General features: G+C 39.3%; 2 protein-coding genes across 10 annotated transcripts in view; one reads left to right on the top strand and one right to left on the bottom strand.

Annotated features, from left to right (window-relative positions):
* Positions 1-16,588, bottom strand: part of OPN4 (opsin 4) — a 41,444-nt gene extending 24,856 nt beyond the window's left edge. The window contains exon 1 of the mRNA XM_086900908.1: positions 16,335-16,588. The gene's annotated coding sequence lies outside the window, so the exon portion shown is untranslated. The remainder of the gene's footprint in view (positions 1-16,334) is intronic.
* WAPL (WAPL cohesin release factor) overlaps positions 1-23,976 on the top strand; it is a 134,982-nt gene that overhangs the window by 36,931 nt on the left and 74,075 nt on the right. The window contains exons 1-3 of one of the 9 annotated variants that reach the window (XM_086900883.1): positions 16,722-16,799; positions 16,906-17,035; positions 18,086-18,148. The exons of 5 other annotated variants lie outside the window; for them this stretch is intronic. The gene's annotated coding sequence lies outside the window, so the exon portion shown is untranslated. Of the gene's footprint in view, positions 1-16,721; positions 16,800-16,905; positions 17,036-17,851; positions 17,975-18,085; positions 18,149-23,976 lie in introns of those variants that run through there. 3 more of the 9 variants (XM_086900881.1, XM_086900888.1, XM_086900872.1) reach the window with 3 other exon arrangements.

A 23,976-nucleotide genomic window follows, 5' to 3' on the forward strand; every position in this document is an offset into this window, starting at 1 on the left:
TGTGCCTCAAATGGAAGGCACTCACCTATATGTTGCAGTTTCCCTTGACAGTGATTTAAGGAGGGAAGTGATCCTTGTTGTTACCAGGCCACTGTACATTAGTCAGCAGAGACACTGCTTAAACTCTGCAGGCTCTCAAACCATGACACCCTAAGAGTAATTATTAGCAGGCCTATTATGAAAGGCAGAGAGATTTCATCAAGTGTCCCTGTCTTGCAGTGTTGGTAGATGCAACCAAGCCAGATTTAAACCATCTGTGGCAGAACTGCACCCAGAAGTGGCTGATCCATTCACAAGTTCACCTTTGCCAATGTCTGAGATTCTATAGTCACTTTGTAGAGTGTGTTCTTCCCTTCTCTTTGTGTCACATCAGACACATGAATATCAGGGCAATAGTGGATGTGACATTAATGTACAAAATTCAAAAGACATTGATGTGAACTCCAAATCCATGCCTCTGCATACACAGTGCTTGCACTGTAAGGATGCTGCAGCAAGCAATGGTGGTGGACATTTTGGGGACCAGAACCTTTTTGGAAGATAATTTTGCATTTTACTACTAAATAGTGGGGAGATGTCATTACAGAAAGCCACAACGTGAAACTGGCAAAGGCTCATACTACCTTCAAATGAAGCTTACCAAGGAGTAGAGCAGAAAGTACAGAAATGATTGACATGCAGAGAAATGAGACAATGGGAGGTCTCCCATGTGTGAGCTCTGTACTCAAAGGAGTTGCACACAGTTAGATCCTGATCTTGTCAAACAGATAAGACATAAAGATGGAGACATACAATCTTCAAGACAAGCATAAATACTAGATTAGCTGTGATATTTGACTTGATGTGCTCACTTTCCTTGCTTAGATCCTTCTAGTTTTCTGCTGCATATCTTAGTTTTGGACAATACCAATACTCAATCTGTTTACAAACAGCTTGTACATAAAGTTCTCCTTTTCCCTGGGTCACAGATGACATTTTCTTCCTTCTTACTCCTCTCAACAAGAAGTCAATGCACTGAAAATATTTCATTTCCAGTTAGCCTGGAAGCATTGACTTTTTTGGCATTTTTAGGGGAGCCTGTAATATGTTTGGCAGAATAATCAAATCACAGAATAAATATACATTTTTTTAAAGTAAATTAGACATTATAGAAACTGTCTTCCTGCTTATTAGATTTGGTGTTGATATACACACCTTTGCAGAGAGATTACTTTAATTAGTTCAGCAGTCCCTGAGAGCTTATTATGAAAGAATATGCAGTGTAAAGGTCAGAAAGGAAGTTCTTCCACTGGGAAGCAGATACTAGTCAAAGAGGGCTACTCATTTGGTATCCTTCCTTAGCCTTAGGACTCTGCTTCTGTGAATCCTAGGCACTTGCAAGCTAGGGAGATTATTTCTGAAAATCGGACTCTAACACTCATATTCATGGCTATTGGAGATGTTCTCATATGATGGTAGTTGTGTGATCCTTTATTATGGCAAATTGCTAATGGCAATTCAGCTGCCCTGTTTTATGTATGATGACTCAGCTTCCATGGAAGGAGAGGAATCATCCTAGAACTGTAAAAGGTGTGAAGTATGAGATTTCATTCTCTGTCCTAGGGCTTGGGGGGTCAGATAGAGACATGCAACAAGTCACTCACAAAACTTTTTTCTCTCAGGTTTTCCTTGCTTTATATAAAGTGTTAAACCAGAGAGAACAGTTCTAAGTATTCTGTTGAGCAATAATTGCTTTTCTTTATAGTTAAGGCTATTTCACTTGAAGTTATCAGAACATTAGATTTGTGGATCAGAAGGGAAATTTGGCTTCTCTATCTCTCTTTCCCTTGTATATTCTCTACCAAAAGCTTGCCTCTGTTGTATTCCTGGGAAGTCTAATGGAGAAATATCAGTTTATGACCCCAGGTACTTTCCAAAGGCATCAGCTCATTCTAAAGCTTTCAAACATTTCTGCGACAAGTTCTGTGTGTGAAACATGCAGAAAGTTCATCTGGCTTATGTCCCAGGTCTGAATTGCCCTCCAGTAACTTCTAGAGAAAGGAAAACCTGCCTAGCATTAATCTCCCAGAATTCTCCCATTGAACTATGATGAGAAAAGCCTTCCCACCTTGAGAGTCCGGCCTTCATCTGGATGCCAGCTGCCTACCAAGTGACTCCATCCCTCCCCTTCTTCTGCAGGATGAGGAAGAAAGGAGAAAATAAGATGGAAAAAACCTGTGGCTCAAGATAATGGCAGTTTAATAAAACAAAAGCAAAGGCTGTGTGTGGAAGCAGAGGAGAAGAAAATACTTACTCTCTACTTCCCATCAGCAGCAGTTGGCCAGCCAATTCCCAGGAAGCAGGGCTTCAGTAGGCACAGCAGTTATCACAGAAGACAAGCATTGTAATAACAGATGCCCCCCACCTCCCTCTTCTTTTTAGCTTTCATTGCTGAGCAGACATCACAATGCCATGGAATATCCCTTTGGTCAGCTGGATTTGTTGTCCTGGCTGTGGCCCCTGCCAAGATTTTCCCACCTCCAGCCCACAGGCAAGGGGTGAATGTTGGAGAAGACAGATTTTCTGCAGTGCCAGAGCCAAAACACTGGGTATGAGCAGCACCTTTCTAGGTACCAACACAGCACAGCTCAGGGAGGAAAATGAGCTCCAGCTCAACCAGACCTGAGGCAACCTCTTGCTGCTGATAATTTACTTCTGTTCGCATTTTTTTTATAAATTACAAGCAAAAATAGCAGAAAGACCAGACTCTGGGACCCTTCCAGGAAACTGAGAAAATTGTCTAGCAGAAAAAGGGAAAGATAATGCCTCAATAAAATTTAATTGAAGTCTAAATGAGTATAAGATTTCTTTCACAATGATGGGAAAAGAACTCTTTGTCCTCTTCTTTGGCTGGGAGCTGTGGGCGGAATTAGGTGTTAGCTCATCTACAGGAATACAGAGTGCACTGCAAGAACAGGTAATCTGCTGCCTACAAGATAAACAGACTGCTTTTGGAAAGTGTCAGGAGAGTTAAAAGACCAGGGGCATGGTCAGCTAGGTATTAATGACTTTGCGACACCTTTACAAGGCTCACCTGGGCTTCTTTAAACTTTCTGAAAGATCACCTAGGCTTCCAAGGCCAGCATAAGGAAAGACGAACAGACTACTCAGAAATGGGAAAGTAAAGTCCCACTTGGCTTTGAGTGTAGACACAGGTCTGGGATTTGAGTTACCACAAAGAGGGCATGCACAAAACAAAGGTGTTTGGTATTGTTAGTAAGTTGAGTGATTTTATTTTTTCCCCATTGTAATGTGGGAATGATAGTGACAATTCCTGAAAACATCTTGGGGAAGACAATTCTCATTGCTCAAAACATGCTCTGCTTGCCCTCTAGACATGCTAGGTAATCATATAAGTGATGGGATAAAGGGAAGAACTATTGATTTTTCATTTGAGTGTCCATTCATTTACAGTATCTGCCTTTCAAAAGGCAAAATCACACTATAAAATCTGAGTCCACAGCAGCCTTCCCCACACAGCCTCCCCCGTATAGTGTGAGCCCTGGGTATCTTGTTTGGTATTGCTCCTCAGTGCCTGCAACATCTGAAAACATGTTTATCTCACAAGCATTTTTAGGGCCCTATTTTTGTACTGGTACCTGCAACAAATATATCTCCTTAGATATGCAGGTGAAAACTGGTTGCTCGTTTTACACAAAACTCTGGTTTCAACCATCTGTGTTCTTTTTTGCCTTTTAACAGCTAAGATCTGTCAGAGGGGAGCTCTCTCACTTCTTAGCTGCTTTCAGAGAGTCCACTGCAATTTTGGCACACCAAATAACAAGGCAGGGAGAGAGTTGTATAATACATATCTGCTGTGTACTCTATTAATCATAAAAATTAAATTTAGTTCCTCATGCCTGCAGCAACTTGGCAAGGGGACAGGAGGTAAGAAGACCCTTCGTAAATAAAATTGTTAAACTGGAAACAAAGTTCTGTATGGCCTTTAGTGAGAGCATACTCTTGGGACTCCTCAAAAATCAATAGATAAAATAGAAAACAGTAAATCAAATGAATATGGTTTCTATTGTGCTGTGGAAGTGAATAATTCACCTTATGGGTAGTTCTAATTTTGTAGGGTAGCCAAGATCTGTAGTGAACAGCAAAGGCACAAACTGTAGGGTGCAGCCAGCAGGCGCTAGCACTGGGCTGTTTAGCCCCACAGCAGGAGAGGGAGAACCCCAGGGCTGGGCCAAGTACAGAAGGGCCAGACCAGAAAGGATGGCTTAGAAAAGTCCCTTCAAACACAAGTTTTTTTCTAATACTTAGCAAAACCAAAATCTTTTCCACTGAGATGAAAAGATTCCATCAGTGGTCTCTCCAAAAGTCTGAATGTAGCCCTGTAAATGGCATTAGGATGCAAGTCTATGGCAAGGCACAATCCAGCAACTTCTCTGCCTGAGTTTCCCCAACTGTTCTTCCAGCTTACTCTGGGGGTTTATGGCTTCAAGGCCAGCTAACTTGACAAGGTCAGCCCACCTCTGTCCCTCTTGTCCTTCCTCACAGAATGTGAACACAAAGTAGTTGCACACAGAGCTCTCAAGACCAGCCAAGTTGGATTTGCAGTGCCTCCAAAAAAAAAGCCTCTTAACCCTGATTTGTGGAGTGAGCTCTCGGATTCATTCTTCCCTGTCTCCTATAGCTTAACCTCTTTGCAAAGCCTACCCTTCTCCAAGGAACTCTGGTTAGCCAAACTCTTTTCAAACAATTTCAGCTGGAAGCTTCTCTACTTCTAGTTCCCAAATAAGAGCTCTCACCTTCTCACAGGTGTGAGCTAAAGCAGATTGTGCTGGTGCAGCTTAGTGCCTACTGTTGGCAAGGAGAAATCATATTTAAAAAATAATTGAAAAGTTGCTGTATCATTGCAGAAAAAATGTCCCATCTTTTTGGCAATAATTAGATATAAAACTTAAAGAAAACTTCCCTTATTGTTCTCTTGTTAATAAACCAAGTCTCTGTCACAGACAAGTCAGTCTACAGTAGGCTGAAGTGTGGAATCAGATCAGCATATGGTGGTCTCAAAGCTGCTTTGTAATTTTGGCTGAAAGCAGGCATTATGAAAGAGATACAGCAGAATTGTGTTTCCCAGCTAATTATTCCCATCAACAAGAGGAGGATTATTGACAGAGAAGGAGTGAGAAATAAAATTGCAGAGAAATTGTATAGAGCATTTTCCCCCTACTGAAATGCTGGCTGCCACTAGAAGAGCACACAGTGGCCAGTGGCAGACAGCAGTGCCAGGATTTGGTCAGCACTGGCAGACAGCTTGTACTGCTTACAGGAAGTAGTACTCATACTGTTTGTTTTTTGATTGTTGTTTTTTTACTGCAATCTGCTTATGTGGTACTTCTGAAATACACAGAGCTCAGTGACTTGAGCCTCTTGTGGGAGGGGCTGCAGAAATATCTTGCCAGATAAGACAGAGGACAGTAATGGAGAAAGACAGATCTCTGATGAATAGACTAAGGAATGACAACAGTATGAAGCAATTTTTACCCACACACAGCAATCAAAATGCAAACTCGGATATTTGAGAAATAATAGTTTATGATAACCAGTGGGTAAACAAAGTGTGGTGTCACTTGGTATTAAAGAGTTATATTTCTCCTTAGAGAATAGCACTATTGTCCACAAATTATCTGCAGAGAATACATTTGCTGCCCTGATGGCTATATAATTACTTTTTTCTGCCACACACATCTTGTCTTACAACATCCCTGTGAAGGAAATCTTACAGGTTCAAGAAATACTGTCAGTGGTTACATAGGTGAAAAAAGGCAGGCCACAATTGTCAAGCCACTGGTGGGAGAAAATTCTGTTGGTGCACTAATAAGGAGGCATCTGAAGTCTCAGCAGCTCCCAGCCATTGCAGATGCCCTGTTTTGCTGTTCTAGACTGCACTGTGCCCAGTGCTTTCAGAAACTGGAGCAGGATGAGAAGGAAGAAACAGACCACTCGCTAACATCACTTTTTCAATTTTCAAAAACTTGTGTTTGGATTGTTTCTGAAAAGAGCCTGATGAACAAGTGAAAATTAAAATTGCCAGAGAATATTTTAGCCTAGTCTGTAATAGATTTCAGTGTCCTACACAAGACAAATAGGCCAGCAGTAGTCTGCACCAAATTCTGCTTCAGCTGCAACAGTGTTCAAGATTTGGGCAGGTTTCTGTAATGGCCACTGAGAACAGAGAGATTATGAGGAGTTTGTCCCAGTTGCAACTTGAAACTCTTCACACAAAGTCTGAAATCAAACAGACTTAATGCTTAAGCTTGAGCAGAATCCAGTGCAGATGTACTATCAGAGGTTCTCAGTGTACAGAAGTGTTAAGCCACATGTCTGTTTCTTTATAAACTCTTCTACTAGGGCTGTCATCCGACCTGTTATCACCATGGACTCTGATTTCCCAAGTATCCAACATGAGGCCTCTAAATGAACACATTCTTCTTTGTCTAGCTCTGTAGTGTGGCCTTTATTAATACCTACTATGCTAAATCCCTCCTCTGGATCCTCAATGACTTCTGTTTCAGTTGCTATGACATCCTTTTACTCCAACCTTAATTAATGGAGAGTACAGGACAGTTATCACAAGTTTGCAGACAGGATGCAAATGTGCAAGTGGGACTGTGTTCAGCTTAGTCTAAGTCCTTTCCATTTTGATCCTGTGTTCTCCCAGCTCCTTTCTTTAACTGTTGTTGCCCTGCATCCCCTTCTTTGACAACCCTCCACCCTTCTTTTCTTTCAAATCAGATATATATTCTGGTTTTCACTCTGAAAAGCCTTGATAGATTCTCTGTCTTCAGCTCAGCTATCATCTTTCAGACAGCTCTGGCTTGCCAGCTCTCTCATCCTGTCAGCCAGTGATGCCCATTTCCATCATTCCCTGAACAGTCTCCACCATGCATGATTTGCTTGTATCCATGCAGTTCTGCATGCTGGTGGCAGTGGCAACAAGAGACATTGACAATAGCTGGGCACGTTGACATCACAGACCTATAATGTCTGATTTTATCTGCTCCTTGCCTGCCAGTACACCTCCATTTGTTGTCTCCTTGTACTTTGATAACAAGCTCTTTGGAACAGAGACTTTTTATTATATGCTGGGATCGTGTTCTGACTTGCCTAATATTTGTAAATATTAGAGCAAAGCAAATGTAGTAGGACTTCCATTTTCTGGTAATGCCATGAATTAGCTTAACAAATATACTATAATTTTTTTCATGAACTTGTGAATAATTCAGTATGACTACAAGAAAATGTCAGTGTTCTGTTTTAATAAAAACATGGACAGTTGAAAATGGTTTTCAGAGTTTAAAAAGCAAGAGTAAGCCTTCTGAATAAACACACATCTCAAAATCAAACCTGTATGAAGTGATAAACTCTGGCACCAATCCTCGGAAAGTCAAACTGCAGTTTCTTTCTTTAGTTTTAGGATTCTGCCTACTCCCTTCAGAGCTGGCATTCCTGCTCATGACTTGCAGATGATGTTGCAAACCACAAAAACATAATTGGGTGATCATTTTTCTGCACAGCAGACAAACAGACAAACATATAATCTCTACTTACCGTAAAAAAAATTACTGAAATAATACCCTAAAATTCATATATATGATTGGGAAAGCTGAGCACTGTGCTCTCAGATGGCTACAAACATGCTTGGAAAAAAGAAAACCCATTAACAACATACAGACTTGAATATGGGCTTGAGTCCTCAGGATACTTGAGTGACTTTGCACACCACCATACAGTTTTCTTCTCGTATAAACTGAAAGTTAAGGATGCAACCAGTGACTGACCTGTCCCTGTGTAATAAATAAGTGGATTCATGAAGAGGAATATCAGATTGAGACAGGCGTTATCTCACTTCTGAGTGAATGACTCAGCTACTTCTTTTCCTAGGGAGAGAAAATAATGTGCTCTTTTCTAAGCAGTGTTTCAGTAGTAAGACTTAAGACCATAGAACACCTCAACAAAAAATGGATATTTAAGAGGCATTTCTCTTCTCGTTCCCCCCACCAAAACAAAACTATGCAGCCTTTGCCCTTAACACACATATATTTTACTCAACAAATGCATTGCTGCTGCTTTTGACTCAAGAGGTGAAAATGCTACTTTTTTAGTGTTCATTTATACTAACTAATAGGGAGAAGACATAAACAGAAATACAGTCACTTCTATCTTCACTAATTTAAATGAAGCTCAAAACATCCTAACCACACAATCAGGACAAACTTTTGCTATTATATTCCTGATCATTGATATAATTAAAATCCCACAAAATCTCTTTGTTTTCAAATTCATTGACTTGTGGCACAATCTTTCTTGGATTTCTTTTAGAGTGAGAGAGCATGGCTGTTTATTTCTCAGTTCAGAGAGAAACATCCTTGGGCAACAATCAAACTTGTTACCCATCATTAGACAACTGCAGAGATGTCAGTCTGCTCTGGTATACTGCAAACAGCAAGACAGCAGTGATAATGGTTGGTTACTCCATGAACAAAAAAACCTCATGGCAGCATTCTTAAGTTCAGTACCAAAGAAACTCAGACCTATTTCCTGAGCATAAAGACTAGAGTATGAGAATGGCCATTCTGAGTCAGTCCAAAGGTGTGTCAAACCCCACATCCAGTGACTGAAAGCAGCATGCCAGGAAAGAGTGGAAGAATATGGAGAGATTTCCCTAAAATACTCTTTTAGCCTCAAACAGCATGCAGCTCAACAAATCTGTGCTTCTCAACCCATATTTCAGTGATCTAACTCAAACATTGATAGGGCTTTTGTAGGTTTGTAAAAGGATTCAGGATATAGGTAGGAATGTTGTTTCAAGCTGTCAATGTAAAAGTCTGGGAAAAGAAAGGCTGCAGTCTGAACAATGAAGTTATTTTGGTCCAAGCTAAATTGCTTTTTAGCTTGAGCACAAGCACAGAAATCGGAAAGCTAACACAGCCTCTCTCAGAAAGCTTTGTGTAATTTAAAACACAGTCATACTACAAAACCAGTTTTCAGCTCAGCTTAGCAACTCTTCATGGTATGCAAGGGCATTTCAAAAGAGTTGCCAGAATGAACCCAAGCTCCCTTTCCTTCGTTTCTTCTAATTATCAGAAAAGAAATTATTCCTCTTAATTCTTGCTTCACAAATTTTAATGAAACATTTTAATTTTTTTAAAGATTCCAGATAGTCTTATTAAAAGCTCAGCTTTTCAAGGTTTGATGTTCAGAACTGAGATTCACATTCCAGGGAAGTGCTTGCAACTGAAGCACCCAGACTATCTGAAGACTTGGGAACATGGTTTTTGTATAAGAGTTAGGCCTAAGAATGGAAAGGCTGGATAGAACTAAAAATCTAACACAGTATAAACAGTCACTAGGAATAGTTTCTAATCGCTGCTGTTTCTCATGTTTTTATGGTGCTTCTGAATTTCATACCTTTGCTTATTGACATTACAGCAGTAAAAGACTCATCATGATTCACTGACCATAGAAAAATAATGAAGGGGAGACTTTAGAGAGACTATTTTCCATTCTCCAACTATTCCACTGGGACCAGGCTCTTAATTTTTGGTAGTCAGCACAGTTATGGATATATGAGAAACATCCACTCATAGAGAGATGAGTATTTTAGTCCTTTAATGATCATCTGTGCATGTGCATTTTGGAACTCTGGTTCTGGAACTTGACCTATGTATTTATTGTGAGGTCAGTTGAGGTACTCTTCTGAAAATATGTATGTAGGAGTCAAAGATGCCAATGATCTTTTGTGCAGGGTATTTACCTAACTAAATTCTGAGGAATAATTTGCAACTTGCTTGCTTATAATTAGAATTGCATGAGGCTGAAGGTTGACACTGTTTAAATTCAGGATACAACTTATTTATTTACCAAAAGAAAGAAATTACTCAGCTTATTTAAATTAATTTAAATCTTTTTCCTTCACAGGAAGGAAAATTTTTTTAACCACCTATGGAACTTTCTGCTCCACTTAATACAGGATGCTTCCCTCTGTCTCTTGCAGAAATATACTGGAAATTAGGTGATAGGTCTAACAGAAAAACACCACCCAAACACATGAAACCAGGTACATTTAAAACTTCTGTTACTCTTATTTTACAATAACCTGCACTAACTTTTATATGAAAGTCCTAAATCTTAATTTACATAGGCATGTGATGTTTGTGTTTCTGTCCCACAGCTGATGGAGGTGATACATTCTAAAAAAAAGAGAATTAACTTGACTAACTGAATCTCACAGACATTTGATAACCTGGTATTAAAGTAAGATTTCCCCAAATTTCCATTTAAGTACTTAAAACCCCCTAATTTTCAAATATGGTATAGATTATCAGTGCTGACAGCCAAATTATGAAATCAAATTATTATAACTGAAACGAAAATAGTGAGGGACATGTGATGAGCTTTATACTCTGTTAAAGAGTAAAATGTCTGTGATCTCCAGGGACATCAGCCATCAGACAGATGTAGAACAGCGTGCAGAAAACAGCCAAAGGTGCATGACTTGTGCTGAGCAGAGGTGCTGATGACTGAAGCTTAGGTATTCAACATATAAAGTAATTCAAAAGTGCAGACTAAATGATAGCTAGAACACCACACACAGTGTAATAAGTTACTAGTTAAAAAGATAAAAGGAGACAAAGTTCATAGTCTTTGAATACAAGAGATTGGAGAGCTGGATCTGTGTTTATGGGGCTTGGTGACAAATCCAAAGTGCACTGTATTGCCCTTGATGAATCGTGAGAAATCCAGCACCAAGTTATCCCATATACCTGGGCACTACAGAGAATCTGGAATGTGGGAGTGGTGGGATAAGGAGCTGCTTCAATGACCAAAGAGCCTGCACAGGGCCAGCAGCAGCCCATGATCCCTGGGGCAGGAGCGGCCACGGGCAGAGTCAGGCTCTGGAAGGAACAGCGCACATGAAATATCACCCTATTAACTTTGGAAAAAACACTGCTGCACATGCACGAGTTTCCCATTTCTGTACTGCTTTATTCTTTTCAAAGTTTAGGACAAATTTCTCTTACAGAGAAGGCAGATGGAAAGCACCTAACATTTAAGTTTTAGAAAAAAATATCGTAAAAGGGACAGAAGAGAGCAGAGGAAAGGAAGGAGTCAGCACAGAACTGACCAAAGCAAGCAGTAAGATACCATTCATCTAACAGAGGTGCCAATCCTTTACTCTCTAGGAACAGAAATAAATCTACTTACAGCATTAATCAATAATGCCTGAAATCAATAATACATAGCAGACTAATGGAACTGAAAAGTCATTAGTGGTGTGGGAAGCTTACTAAAAGCAACCTGCATGAACATTGACATTAGCCCTAGTCAGGGAATGGACAATCTTGCCTGTGCAAAACCCAATATTATATCTTTAAGTGATATGAAAAGCAAATTCTGACCTTTATTTTACAAGAAAAGAGCTGCCAAAATATGTCTCTTGATAGGTCCCTTTCAATATTTTTTGCCTAAAGCTTCTAAACTAAAAATATCTTTGTTTCAAAAAGGTTATGAGAGGATATTCTAGGTTGTTTCAGGTTACATCAGTAAAAAATAACTGGTTGAACTGTCTTTGGGTAAGGTACAACAAGGAACTTTTTAGTAAAGCACTAACTAGCAGAAGAAGTTAATATGGGAAGCAGTGAAATACAGTGACTGTGCCATGTTGCTATCTTCCCCTTCAGCTGTGTGAAAAGCAAAATACTTTTATCTATTTCATCTAGAAGAAAAAGCTGTTCCATTACAGGAATGTTTTGTTGCAGAGTTTTTCTTATTCTTTAGATAGAAAGAAAAGAGCTGCAAGGGCTGTTATAAGTCTAGTAAGTCAAATCAAATGTATCTTGTATAAGGAATACTTACTGACATGAAAACTCTTACTAATGGCTCGGACATATTTATTTATAAATAAGCATTATCGTACTTATCAACAGACTTTAAGGAAGTCTGTCATAGGAATCATCTCTACAAAAAAAGGGATTCCTCTGAAGAGCAGCTGTTCTCAGACAGGAACAGCCTTTGAATATCCAAAGCAGATGGAAAAGATCTCTTGCAGGTTTTGCTAACCAAAAGACTGATATTCCTAATAATGAATAGCAAGCACACAAAGAGAAAGAGGTATCCTCACTGCCACCACCCACAAAGGAGGAAAACTGAAGACATTTTTCTAGAAAAAATGAATTCTGAAATTCTTTATCAAATATTTTTTAAAGCAACCAGTAGACATTTGAGACTTCCAAAATTTAATGCAAATGATCATGTTACTTCCCTCCTCATTCTAATAATAAATTCTCATAATAAATTCAAGATTTATTAACTTCAGGCCCTACTACTAGTTTTCTTCCCTTGGTTTTGTCCCTTTGGTCCTTTCTTTTTGTGCCTAGAAGTTGGCACTTCCTTGAAAGGCAAGTTAAAAACTAAACTATCTGGAAATAGCAAATTAGGTTAAATCACAGAAAATGCAAATTCTATTAATAAAACCATTTTCAAAAAACTGGGCAAGTTTCCAGATATAGATAAAAAGCTATAAAATAAGATTGCAGAAGGTCTGTAAGAACCAATGTGACAATATAACTGGGATCACTTAACCTCTATCAAACCTAATAACGTTATAAAGCCTATGGTTACGGAAACTGAAGCATATGCTAAGTCATGTTGATTTTGATTTCATTTATGTGAGTGGTAGATTAAGGCATAAATAGTTTTAACATCCCTTTTGTTGTCCAGGAAAGTAAATATTAATATGCTCATTTCACTAATGAACATAGAGCTTTGCTAAAAGAATTACACTGAAAAATTAAGAATATTTAATCCCTACAGGTCTGACCAGAGCCCACTGTGTTAAACTGAGGCACACTGTGGTAAAAGCAAAACTCTGAGGTGCGTTCTCAGTCACCCTTGAACATGTGGCAAATCCCATAATGGTGGACATTGGAGGGGTTGGGTTCTGTCAGGAGTTTGTATAGGAAGAGAATAATAACTTCATATAGTGTTGGACACACTAGTCTACCAGTGCAGAAGATGTCATCCTAGGGGTTGGAGTCCTGCTGGAAAGAAATTGAGTTTAAGTGGAAGAAATTAACAGCAAGATGGACCCCTAATATTACACTCACTACTGTTTAAATGGTGTTCTGTGAAAGCTTGATAGTTCAAGCACTAGTTAATTTACTCAACTTCTGCTGTTCTTGTTCCACTATAAATATTGTCTTAGTGATGAAGTATTTTTGTCACCTCTATCACCTCACTCTGTTCTTCTCATCCCAATCTTTTCTTTTTCCTCCCACCCTTCATTCCTTTCCATTTTCCCAAGCTGTATATCTCATTCATTCTATTCTCTTACTTGTCCTTTTTTTTCATTTCACAGTCTTTGAAGAAGAAATGTTAGTTTTGTAGGAAAATGGAAAAGCACAAAAGAAAGCTCTTTTTTCTTAACAGGGAACCATAGCTACAGCCAACTAATGTGGGATTGTTATTGGAACAATTCTGAGTTTCACATCAGCCAGTCCCACTCAAATTCTGTGTCCAAGAAGTCTTTGCACACCCAGTAGTCTAACAAATACACAGACTTTTTAGCAATACCTTTAAAAAGTTTTCACTCAAATACTTGGTTCAGACTTAGGGGCAATTTTTTGAAAGAAACCTCCTTTGAGGATAATGGCATTACTTAATAAGATGAAAACATGAAAATGTGCCTTTCCACCCCCAGAGGAAAGGCATATTACTATATGTTGCTGCATATAATTCACCAGTGGAATTAATATAATTTAGAAAATTCTATGCTTATTCTAAAAAATAAACAGTTTAAAAGAAGTCCATGACCTGTACTATCAGACTATCACTACATATAAATTATTTTATAGATACAACTATTCTGTGAAATAGATGTTGACCTGGTTAATTGCAAATTAGTTCAAGAACAGCCTAATTCTGGTTTTAGAAGCTAGACGAGGAGGGAGTATTTTCTTTAAAACAATAGCATTAAGGGGAGCTTTGTGAACTATTTTAGAATCTGTTTTACAATTCAATGCAGTCTATTGAGCACTAAAAAATAAAACTAGGTTTTGTTCCTTCATTTGATTACATTGTTCCAGCAAATGCAGTCACAGAAAGATTAACTACCTTCAGAGATAAGACACAGGCCCCAGCCAGAGGCAGCTGTTAAAGTTTCATAGCTGCTTCACAAGCAATTATCTGTGTCTAAGTAAGAAGCATCTTATACAGAAGGGATGGACAATAGCTTGCTGTGTGTGAAGGAAGAGGGCTAATTTTGATTTCTTTGAGTACAGTTTCATTTGAATAGCTATTGATTTTTAATGTGAAAGCATTGACAAGGCAAAACACCTTTACTTGCAACCTATTTTATCACATGACAAAACTACAGTGCCTTTTTTCCATCTCTTCTTCAGCAGGATACAGTGTATATTTGCTACATTATACAAAACATCACTATCACTTTTTTTGAGTGAAATGATAGCTCCAAGAAAGGCTTTCTGATATAATAGAGCAATTATAGTAGAGCATTTTTTAGCTAAGAACTTAAGTCTTAAGAAGGACCTCTTTCTTGGTTATCAGTTGTGAGGAAAGACATAAAAGAGCCTTTTATAAATATAGAAAAGTAATCTTCTCTGGTTGAACTTGTACCTTAGCAGAGCCTATGCAGGTCCATGTTTCTCAAACTTCTCTCCCTTGTTTCTGCTTTGGTAGTAATGTTTGATATAGTCTCAGTTGTACACCACTTTATTCCCCTACTACCACTTGATCTAAGCAATTCTCTGTGCTTGAAAAGCAAGTTAAACCTTGCTTGACTTGTCTACTGTTCCTGAATATTATTAGATTATAATATCTATTAGATTCTGATTAATCACTAAGTAGATCTCTAGTACATTCAATTTTAAGAGAAGCATTTACTCTTTCTGTTACTTCAAGCCACATGCTCTAGTGTGGCTGGAAATTGTTCAGGTATTATGAAAAAATACTTACGATTTTTCTAGCCAGCTTACTAATTTAATTACAGCAAGAGGAAAAAGCAGCAGAAAGCAACTTCTTATTTATTGGGAAAAAGAGTGAATAGTCTGACAGCAATGATCAGGAGAGCTGAAAAATAAAATAACTGAAACATGAACCACCCATGAGGAACTTACTTTGTAAGGAAACTTCTCAGTTGGGAGCTGCAGAAGTGAACAGTCTGGGGCATCAGAGGAAGACGGAGAACCATTGCTATAACTCACAGCAAACATCAAATTCCTGCTCGTAACATACTACAGAATTTTCCAATTTAATATGCAAATTTTAATTAGCAAAGACAGCAGCAATTAATCTGTCAAGGGTCCTGGGGTACTGTCACAAGACCAGAGCTGTAGAAGAGAGATCAATTAATGAAAAGTTAAGTTTGAACATGAATAGCCTTTCCTAAACAGGGCTTTGTTGCAAGGGTGACTTTAGCCTAAATAATAGAAATAATTCTCAGTTGCATCTCCCAGAAGCAATTTTTATATACAATAAATCAACACAAGATAACATGTATCAGTGGTTCCCACTTGGTATCTGTCACTCAGAATTATAAATTGAGAAGACTTGTACACACTTCATGAGCCCTGTTACCTTCATCTCAACTCTGAAATTCAGAGTTGTTGATTAACTCAGTGAAAGCTTACTTCTCCTAGTCTTGGAAAGTTGAAGGATCACAGGAAATGCTGAGAATTTTGGTTTGGTGCATACGAGGAGGGATGAAATTGTTTATTTACTTATCACTTAATAGCAAATACCCTTGCTTTAAGCTATTACAGAATTAATATTTTATCTCTAGAAAAAGGATTAACACCAATTTGTGTTGCATATAAGAATCACTGCAGCTTGTACAACAGTGGAGAGTTTCACAGATGTAAATAGAAGACTACTCTGCTAATATATTATTAAAATTACTGAATATGAGATTTTTAATGAAAATTGACTTAGCATGTCTAAAGAAAGCTGACTACAATAGTCTGAACTAGTTTCCAAAGTTCCCTAGGAGAAAGAATCAGAGGATGAAAGTCTTTTCACATAAAATGTATTTTGACAGGGATCACCAGTAGAACTGAATTGAGCCTATTCATAAAAGCCTTATCAAGTTACTACCACTCAGTTACAAATGTGAAGGAACAGAAAAAATATTCAAATATGATTTTCAGCAAGTAAAACTGGTGTAAAAAGCTCTGTATCACAAAACAGCGAGGGCCAGCAGTGGAAACCAGACAAAGCAGCACAACCAGGAGAGCAGAGACCCTCAGCATCCAGCCCCACTTTACCTGAGAAGCTGCCAGGTTAAGAGACAGCAGCTGGGGATCTAAGTCCTTGGGAAATTGTTTTAGGATGTGACTTGGCAGGGTTAATAAGGGCAAGACATCTCAGGGAGCAGCCTTACAAGTCAAGGAGCCAGAGCCAAAGACCAAGAAGACACAGGCACAGCAGGACTAGAGCTGCAGCCCAGGAGCTTTCCTACAGAGAAAAAGAAGAAAGAAAGGAAGAAAGAAAGAAACAAATAAATAAATTTAAAAAAAAACCAAACCAAAAAACCATCCAGGGCTGAGCTAAATAGAGCTCCTCATCAGGAGGGGTGGGTGGAGGCAGCGGGTGAGGCTGGTCAGGGCAATTAGGGCCTGTTATTTCACACCAGGTTCTGGGAGTTTGAAAACATTCTTGTTCTCCTGAAAGCAGCTGGTTTGCTAACCTTTCTAGCTCTTCTTTTGCCTTTTCTTGCCATACTCACCAAGGTAAAAAGTTAAAAAGAAAGTATCTCTTTCAAGATTACAGTGTGATCACTCAAGCTTTAATTACATCCCTAAGTATTTCTCATATTGCATTTAAATTCACTATAAGTTCCTGATGTGACTTATACAGCAGTGATCTTCAGCCTCTCCTCTACTATAACTTGGACTTTAACAAGCTGTCAGATCAGTCATGCTTCCCCTTCATTTTATCAACAGAGCAAGTGAATCTCTGAATCAAGGTGAGAACAGAGGACATGTCAACAGCATACAGTAAGCACCATGCAGAGGTGATAGTTTGGGTTGTGGAAGCAGAATGGAGATATCACAAGAACACTTCTTCCCAGCAAGTTACTGCTGTTGAGCAGTACTTTTCAGTAATGTTAACTGTTCTAATTGTAGTGCTGCGCTTTCTTCCATGCGTTCTTTTACCACTTTTAGCTCCTCTGCGTGGCAAAATAGCATATGGTATAGGATGCTAAAAATAACAATAACAAAGAGAGTTATACAGGGATAATAGTCAAGAAGCTACACCACCTTACACTCTGGGATGTCCTGGTGTTAGGTACACAAAGATCCCTGGTATTGGGAAGGTACACATGTAGCATGTTCCTCTAGGCACTTTGGGATATTATTTAAAATAGTAGTTGGAGGGAAAGAGAACTGGCCACATTGATTCAAAGCCAATAGTGTGGGGCTCCTGCCATTTTCAGAACAGTAAATCAAATTGATGCAAGTGAGCATAGGCAGAGAAAAATGTTTTGAGCTGTCACAAGGCTGTGAGGAATGTGATCACATGCTGTGTAGGCACAAGTCATGTGCAGAGCCAGCTGTGCCAATAATCACTTGAAAATTAAATTGTAAGAGCAATGGGGCCTGTGATATCTGTTTGAGACAGTATAATTCCTCAAATATATCCAAGGTCTGTGCAAATACAGTGTTTGCTTAGCTGTGAATTCTCTGAAGAATTGTGTTGCTTTTTTTTTTTCCTTGCTTAAGATGAATGGTGTCAGCCCTGAGTGACAAGGCTTTAATGACTCTAATTGACCTAATCTGACACTCCCACCCACACACTCTGCCTATTGGCCTAGGAGTGCTACGTAAACTCGGGTCTGAGCATGTGTAGTTTTGGTAACTACATTTTTATATGATACGGCCTTTTTTTCTTAGTATTGCTGCTGGTAATGCTTTACAGCTTGCAGAAATCTCTCTGCTTCTTCTCACCTTCTATGCTTTAGGCTGTCCCTACAGCTTGGCATTTATGTAATCTGTTGTTATGTTGCGTCTTAAAGGTATGGTTCCTCCTTCCTGTGCAATGAGCCAGTTCAGAGAACTGAAAATGAAGCACAGCAAAAGTGAGTACAGGAGGTGATGGAGGCTGAGTATGAGTGATGATACTGCTTTATTTTGGTTTCTTTAGATATGCCCATTACATTACTTGTAGTTTTCTTCTTAGCTCTTCTGTAGTCAGAGGGGTTTCGCTGCTTTTACTGCTTCAGAAAGCAATTATAGAGCAATTGTTTTAGCAAAGATTTCTACTTTATTTGCTGCTTGATGTAGCCCCTTTTGTTGAATCCTATTAATATAATAATTACAGAATAGGCAGTATGGCACTGAATTATTCTGTGAGCATTTTGACCTTGTCTTATCTTAAAAGTGTGAGAAGATAAAGGTTTATTATGGTGCACCATGGGCCAAACTGCACCTCAAATGTGACCACTCTGGTTGTATCAGTCAACTCTACTGCACTTTATGAAGAAGGCCTGCTATGTTAGATGCTCCTCTCATAAAGGAGGCTACTGAGAAAAGGGAAGTAATAACATTCCCTTTTCCCTGGTGACACATTTCTCACCATAGAATGAGCTCTTTTTAATGGGAAGCAGTAAAAAACTGCAAGAGGCAAGATATTTCCATTCTAAGAGTATCAAGAAAGGGGTTTTCTCCTCTCTAAAACCACACAGAAGAAAAGGAAAAAAAAAGGAAGGTAGGAAGGAAGAAGTAGTATCTCATTCCTGAAGCTCATTAATTGGACATGAATTAAGAGTCATGTAAAACTATTCACAAAGTCCATACCAAAAATAGAGACTGCCTGAGTCACAGCTTTGGCTAGAAGGCTTGCCTGTGCTTGCTTGCACAGAAAGCTATGTTATTCTGGAAAGAAAGAGGGAAATTATTTCTGCCTTATGGCTACTACTAAAGAGGAAGTCAGTAGTAAGTTGTGTGTTTGCGGGTGTGAATTTGCTGAGGGCTCTGAAGCTGCAGCGGGTATAGCCTGGTCAGATGGGGACTATGGCAGCAGAAGCTGCCTCAACAGCATGATTATGCAAGACAGACCAGGTGTTTATGGCATAGGGAATTTTTAACAATCAGAGACACAAATTATGATCATCATAGGTGTTGTTAGGGACATTATTTAAAGTGATTTGGTCAACCCTGTCTGACTACCAGATACTCTAGAAAAGGCAAGGAAGGAAAGTTATATCCTCTTAGTGAGATGTAAGAATCTGTTTTCAGTGCAGGACTAGTGTATAAAGTATGTGTTTTTTTTCCATCAATATATAGAGGAGGACCCTGCCTTTAGGCAGGAAAATTACTTTCCTTTTCCCTCCCTTACTTCTGCATTTTTCACAGCCTTCTTCTTACAAGGTGTCTGCAGTTTGTTGTTAAATCACTTTGGCCCCACAAGACACTGTTTTTTTTAAACTGATTTTTAGAAACAATGCTCTGTACGCTTTTTATATGATGTGTAATCTATCATGGAGCCATGGACATAGGAATTAATGTTCAACCTAAATCACCATTTTTTCCAGTACATCAGGCTAGTGTATCTCAAAGGATACTGTTTTGCACTCAGCCTTCATGCTGTTCCCTATCTTTCTTCAACCCTTTAAAGGTCTTGGTGTTTCCCTTGGGCCACAGTCTGTGAATGATCTCTTCACCTGCTCTCAGAAAGTTTTCAATTCTGCTTCTGTGATCCCTGGTGCAACACCAACAGCCCTTGGCAGAGCAGGACCTGGTTTCTCTTCTCATGCTTTTGGTCCCCAACACTCTGTGTGAATGAATATCTCATAGTCTGTTATGACTGTATCAGAAGGAACAGTCCTGTTCTCACAGGGAAAAAGATCATACACAGGAGAGGTGTTTCTTTATCTGGTAGAACTTTAGGCTGCCACGTTGAAGTATTTTACCAAGGAATATAAAAGATAAACAATAAAATACCTGAGAAGGAATGATAAATTAGTTATTAACTTTGGCTAGGAGCTTTTTTTTTTTCCAGTGTTTAGGGAAACTGAAGCTAAAAAGGAAGTCTCTTATTTTCATAGCTATTTTAATCTGAAGAAGTATTTTGTGTGTAGAAAAGCCTTTAGGCTCATGTCTATCTTAAACGTTCCCTAATTACTGATACATTGTAAGCTATCAAATAAATATTATATACAAATAGGCTTTTATATAAGGACAGACACTTTCAAACAGTGGAAGGGGTAATACTCTGGCACATCAAGGCCTGTTTACAGAGTAGCTCTTAGGTACACTTGTACAACAAGCAGAACCATTCAAACCTACTCGGTAGAATTAATTCTCACTGATATTTGGAGCTGTTATGGGTTTATGACAGGACCTACATGGACATTTTCCAAGCCACAGGTTATATAACAGAAGAGGTTGGGAACAAGCAGTGGATTTAGATATTCAAAGTCAGTATGACACAATGCACTGTTAATAAGTAATTGACTATAAATGTAGGTCTCCACAAGGAGATTAACTGCGCTGTCTTTTGGAACATAATTACTTGAGTGAATTCCTCAAAGAGAAATATTTGTGGGAATCTTCTGGAGGTGAAAAACCCCTTTTTGGATTAGCATAGGAATGTATTGTAAAATATATATTTTTCAATTAAGTATAAAGTAATGTTTGAGTAAGTTGCAGTTATCTGGTGATGAATCCCTAGGATGTTGGCTGTTGAGAAAGTGTAAGCTTGATTCAAATTACTGACTTGTATGAAGCAAAGAAGTCTGATGGTGTGGGGTGTGTGGTGCTGTGCATTGGGCCAGTCTTCTGCTTCTGGGGATTTGCCTGTGGGGACTAACAAAGCCTTTACTCTAGTTTATTTATTCATTCACATTCATGCTTGCTTCCCTTTAAAGGAACTGAACTCCAGTGTCTTAGAAAAACCTAAACTCTGCTGATTTAGCCAAAGAGCACAGTTGTATCTAGCTGGATCAAAGCTAAGTGCAGTGATGGAGACATAGCATGAGTGCCTTTGTGTGCCATCCATTTTGCTCTTAAAGATTCAGAGAAGCCAAGGGGGGAAATACAGGAGAATTAGGAAAGGAAGAGAATGAAGTGGTAATGAGAGATGGGTGGGAATGCCAGAGGCACAGTGAACAGATGAAGCAGACTGAATGAAGAATGGTGATGGGAAAGACTGCATGCTTGCTTTTTGTCTGAGAGTAATGGAGAAGTGTGTGGCTTGCCAGTTTTCACTCCCTGTCTCCAAGATGGGCACAGCTATGACTGTGAGGAGGACTGACACTCAGCAAGATGCTCTGTGTCCTGACTTCTGCAGCTGCTACCTAGTGAAGATAAGTATGCTTGGCTGACCTGGAAGTCTGCAGACCATGTCTTTAGTTGCTGTATTTGATAACTGGTGCTCTTGAACCTGTGCAACTGCAGATAGACTTTGTTGTGCAGTCTGAGGAATGTCTGTGCCAGCGGTACTCTGAAGCCTCAGGTGAGACCACCTAAAATCAGTATGACAATCCTACCTCACACCAAGTCTCTGGAGTCCCTGCTTTCTAGGTGCAGATTACATCTTTTGTAGCAAGTGACTGGCTGTTAGACAGCCAGGTCTGACAGAAGGAACAGTAGATCTCCTGTTAAGGTACAGCAGTTGCACACTTTCCTCAACCAGGCAAAATCAGGAGTATGCTTTACAGAGTTCTTTGCAGGACTACATCACTTTATGGTCCAATTGTCAGAATTTTGAAAAGGCAAACCATTGCCCATTGAAAGGTGAGCATAGATGGATAACCATCACATTGCTCTGGACTTACTGCTTTCACCAGTGTTTCTATATCTGGGAGTCTCTTTGCACAATGTGAGAGCCGCAAGTTAACTAAATGTCACATTGTATTGTGTTGTGTGATGTGTTGGCAAACTACAGTGGAGTGGGACCAGCCATGCCAATAGTGAAACTGTTCCCAGGGAAGTTCTATTTGCATTCCTTCTAAAGTGCTACTGCAGCCTCTGCAGGATTCAATTTCCTTCCTATTTTTGTATCATTTTCCAAGTCTGTGGTTAATATTGACTGACAGAGCCAGCTGAGAATCTTGGGATTTCCTATTACAGATAATTAAGGAAAATACTAATTCATGCACAGACAGATGCCTTGTAAATTACACTGCATGAATAACTTTGCCTTCACTGCTAATTCTGTTTCCTACTGATTACTGAATCTGACTCATTGTATAAGGTGCTAGGGGAATGCAGCAGGTTTCCAGCCAGGAGACTTGTAAAGAAAGCTGAAGAGAAGCTTGATCTTAAGTTTTGTCAAGTGTTCTGTACCTAAGATACCTTGTATTTGTATGCTTTCTTGATGGAGCTTGGAGAAGGACCTGGGAGAGAGAACTGCTTTCATCAAGGACTCTTCCAGATCACCTTATTTATTTCCAGATAGGTATTTGGTTTTATTTTAGGCCAAATTTAAACTTCCTGTTTTTTTCAAAAGAGAGATTGCTGTCAGGGAGCAGTAATAATAGGCTGTGAGCCAGAAGCTGAGGATGACAGCAAGGCAGGTGTAGAAGGTGGCCTCACCAATCCCACAGGACTTGTGCAGGAAGGGCCAGTGGCAGCCACAGCCATTGTGAGACAAATCTGTGGTGCTGAGTTGTGTCAGGGTCTAATGAGAAAGATGAGTTGGGGTCCAGATCAGCAGGGCACATTCATTGTCAGCATAAACATGTAACCAAGTATTTGAATAAGCGAGTAGCTGGTGATAGAAATACAAAGCTGTCCTCTTCAACATCTTGTGGAATAGATCTGTTTCCTGGGAGACTGGTTGCTTATCTTGTCAGTAAAAAGATCTTATAGTAATCCCTTTTCTCTAGGAAGGAATGTGCTGAAGTCTCCTGAGTCATAACTTGCCAGCAAGTAGAATGGTAAATGTTGTTTGTAACATGTCTAATGCAATGAAACATGAGCGGAGAGGAAGGAGATCTATACTTGCACCTTCTCAAGTGTCTCCTCCAGAGGGATGAGAGACCAGGTTTGCTGGAGCCACCCCAGTTTACTCCCATCTGCCCACACTGGGTATCAGCAGGAGGGACACTGACAGTTCTGCGTTTTCCAGTCTCCTACCTGATGAAGAGGTAGTTTGAGTGTGCAGGCTCAGGCAACAAACACCTGCAGTACAGGTGTGGCCCCCATTTCAGTTAGGAGACATGCTACTTGGGTGAGGGGAAAGACTTTCCTGGAAACAGACCAAACTTCACCTGTCATCAAGGAAACACACAAATACTTCCTAGAGCAGATCAGAGCTTACCCTTCAGCACTTCATCCAGATGAATTTTGAAGTTCTGTTCTTTTAACATCCAAGTTACCAATCTGAAGGCACTTTGGATAAATCAATGCTGCTAGCAGGCATGCTTAACACTAACTTCCTTGTGCTGGGGAAAAAAATACAGATTAGATTCCTGGAGTTCAGCATGAAAGATGGGAAATCAGTAGAAATAAAGAGGACACAAGTTTAATATAATATGAATGTACATGGTTGAGGTTGCTGAATGTCCTTAAAGACAAGGATATGGCAAAGCTCAGTAACTGGGTTTTGACAGACTCCATTGCAATCCCTTCCTTTCTACTTCTGTTGTGCCTCTACCTAACTTTATGTTCAGTTTTATGTTCATGTCTCGGCATAGTTAACTCTGATTATGGTCATTGGTATCTATTCAGTGAACTGGTTTTTACAAAGCTTTGCTTCCAAGACTCTTAACCCCTAAATGCTGGGACATGCTATTAACTAGTGGCAAAACAAAGGCACCTCAAAATTGCTACCAATTCCCTATATCCTCTCCCTTGGAATACTGCAAAAACAATGTCTAGTCATGCACACTTATTCTGTTGATCTGAACAACCAAGTAAATGCTGAAACTTGTGTTTTTTAGCCACGCACTGCAGCCATCGT

Source organism: Cyanistes caeruleus, chromosome 8 (genome assembly GCF_971803275.1).
Source record: "Cyanistes caeruleus chromosome 8, bCyaCae1.hap1.1, whole genome shotgun sequence".
Classification (NCBI taxonomy): Eukaryota; Metazoa; Chordata; class Aves; order Passeriformes; family Paridae; genus Cyanistes; species Cyanistes caeruleus.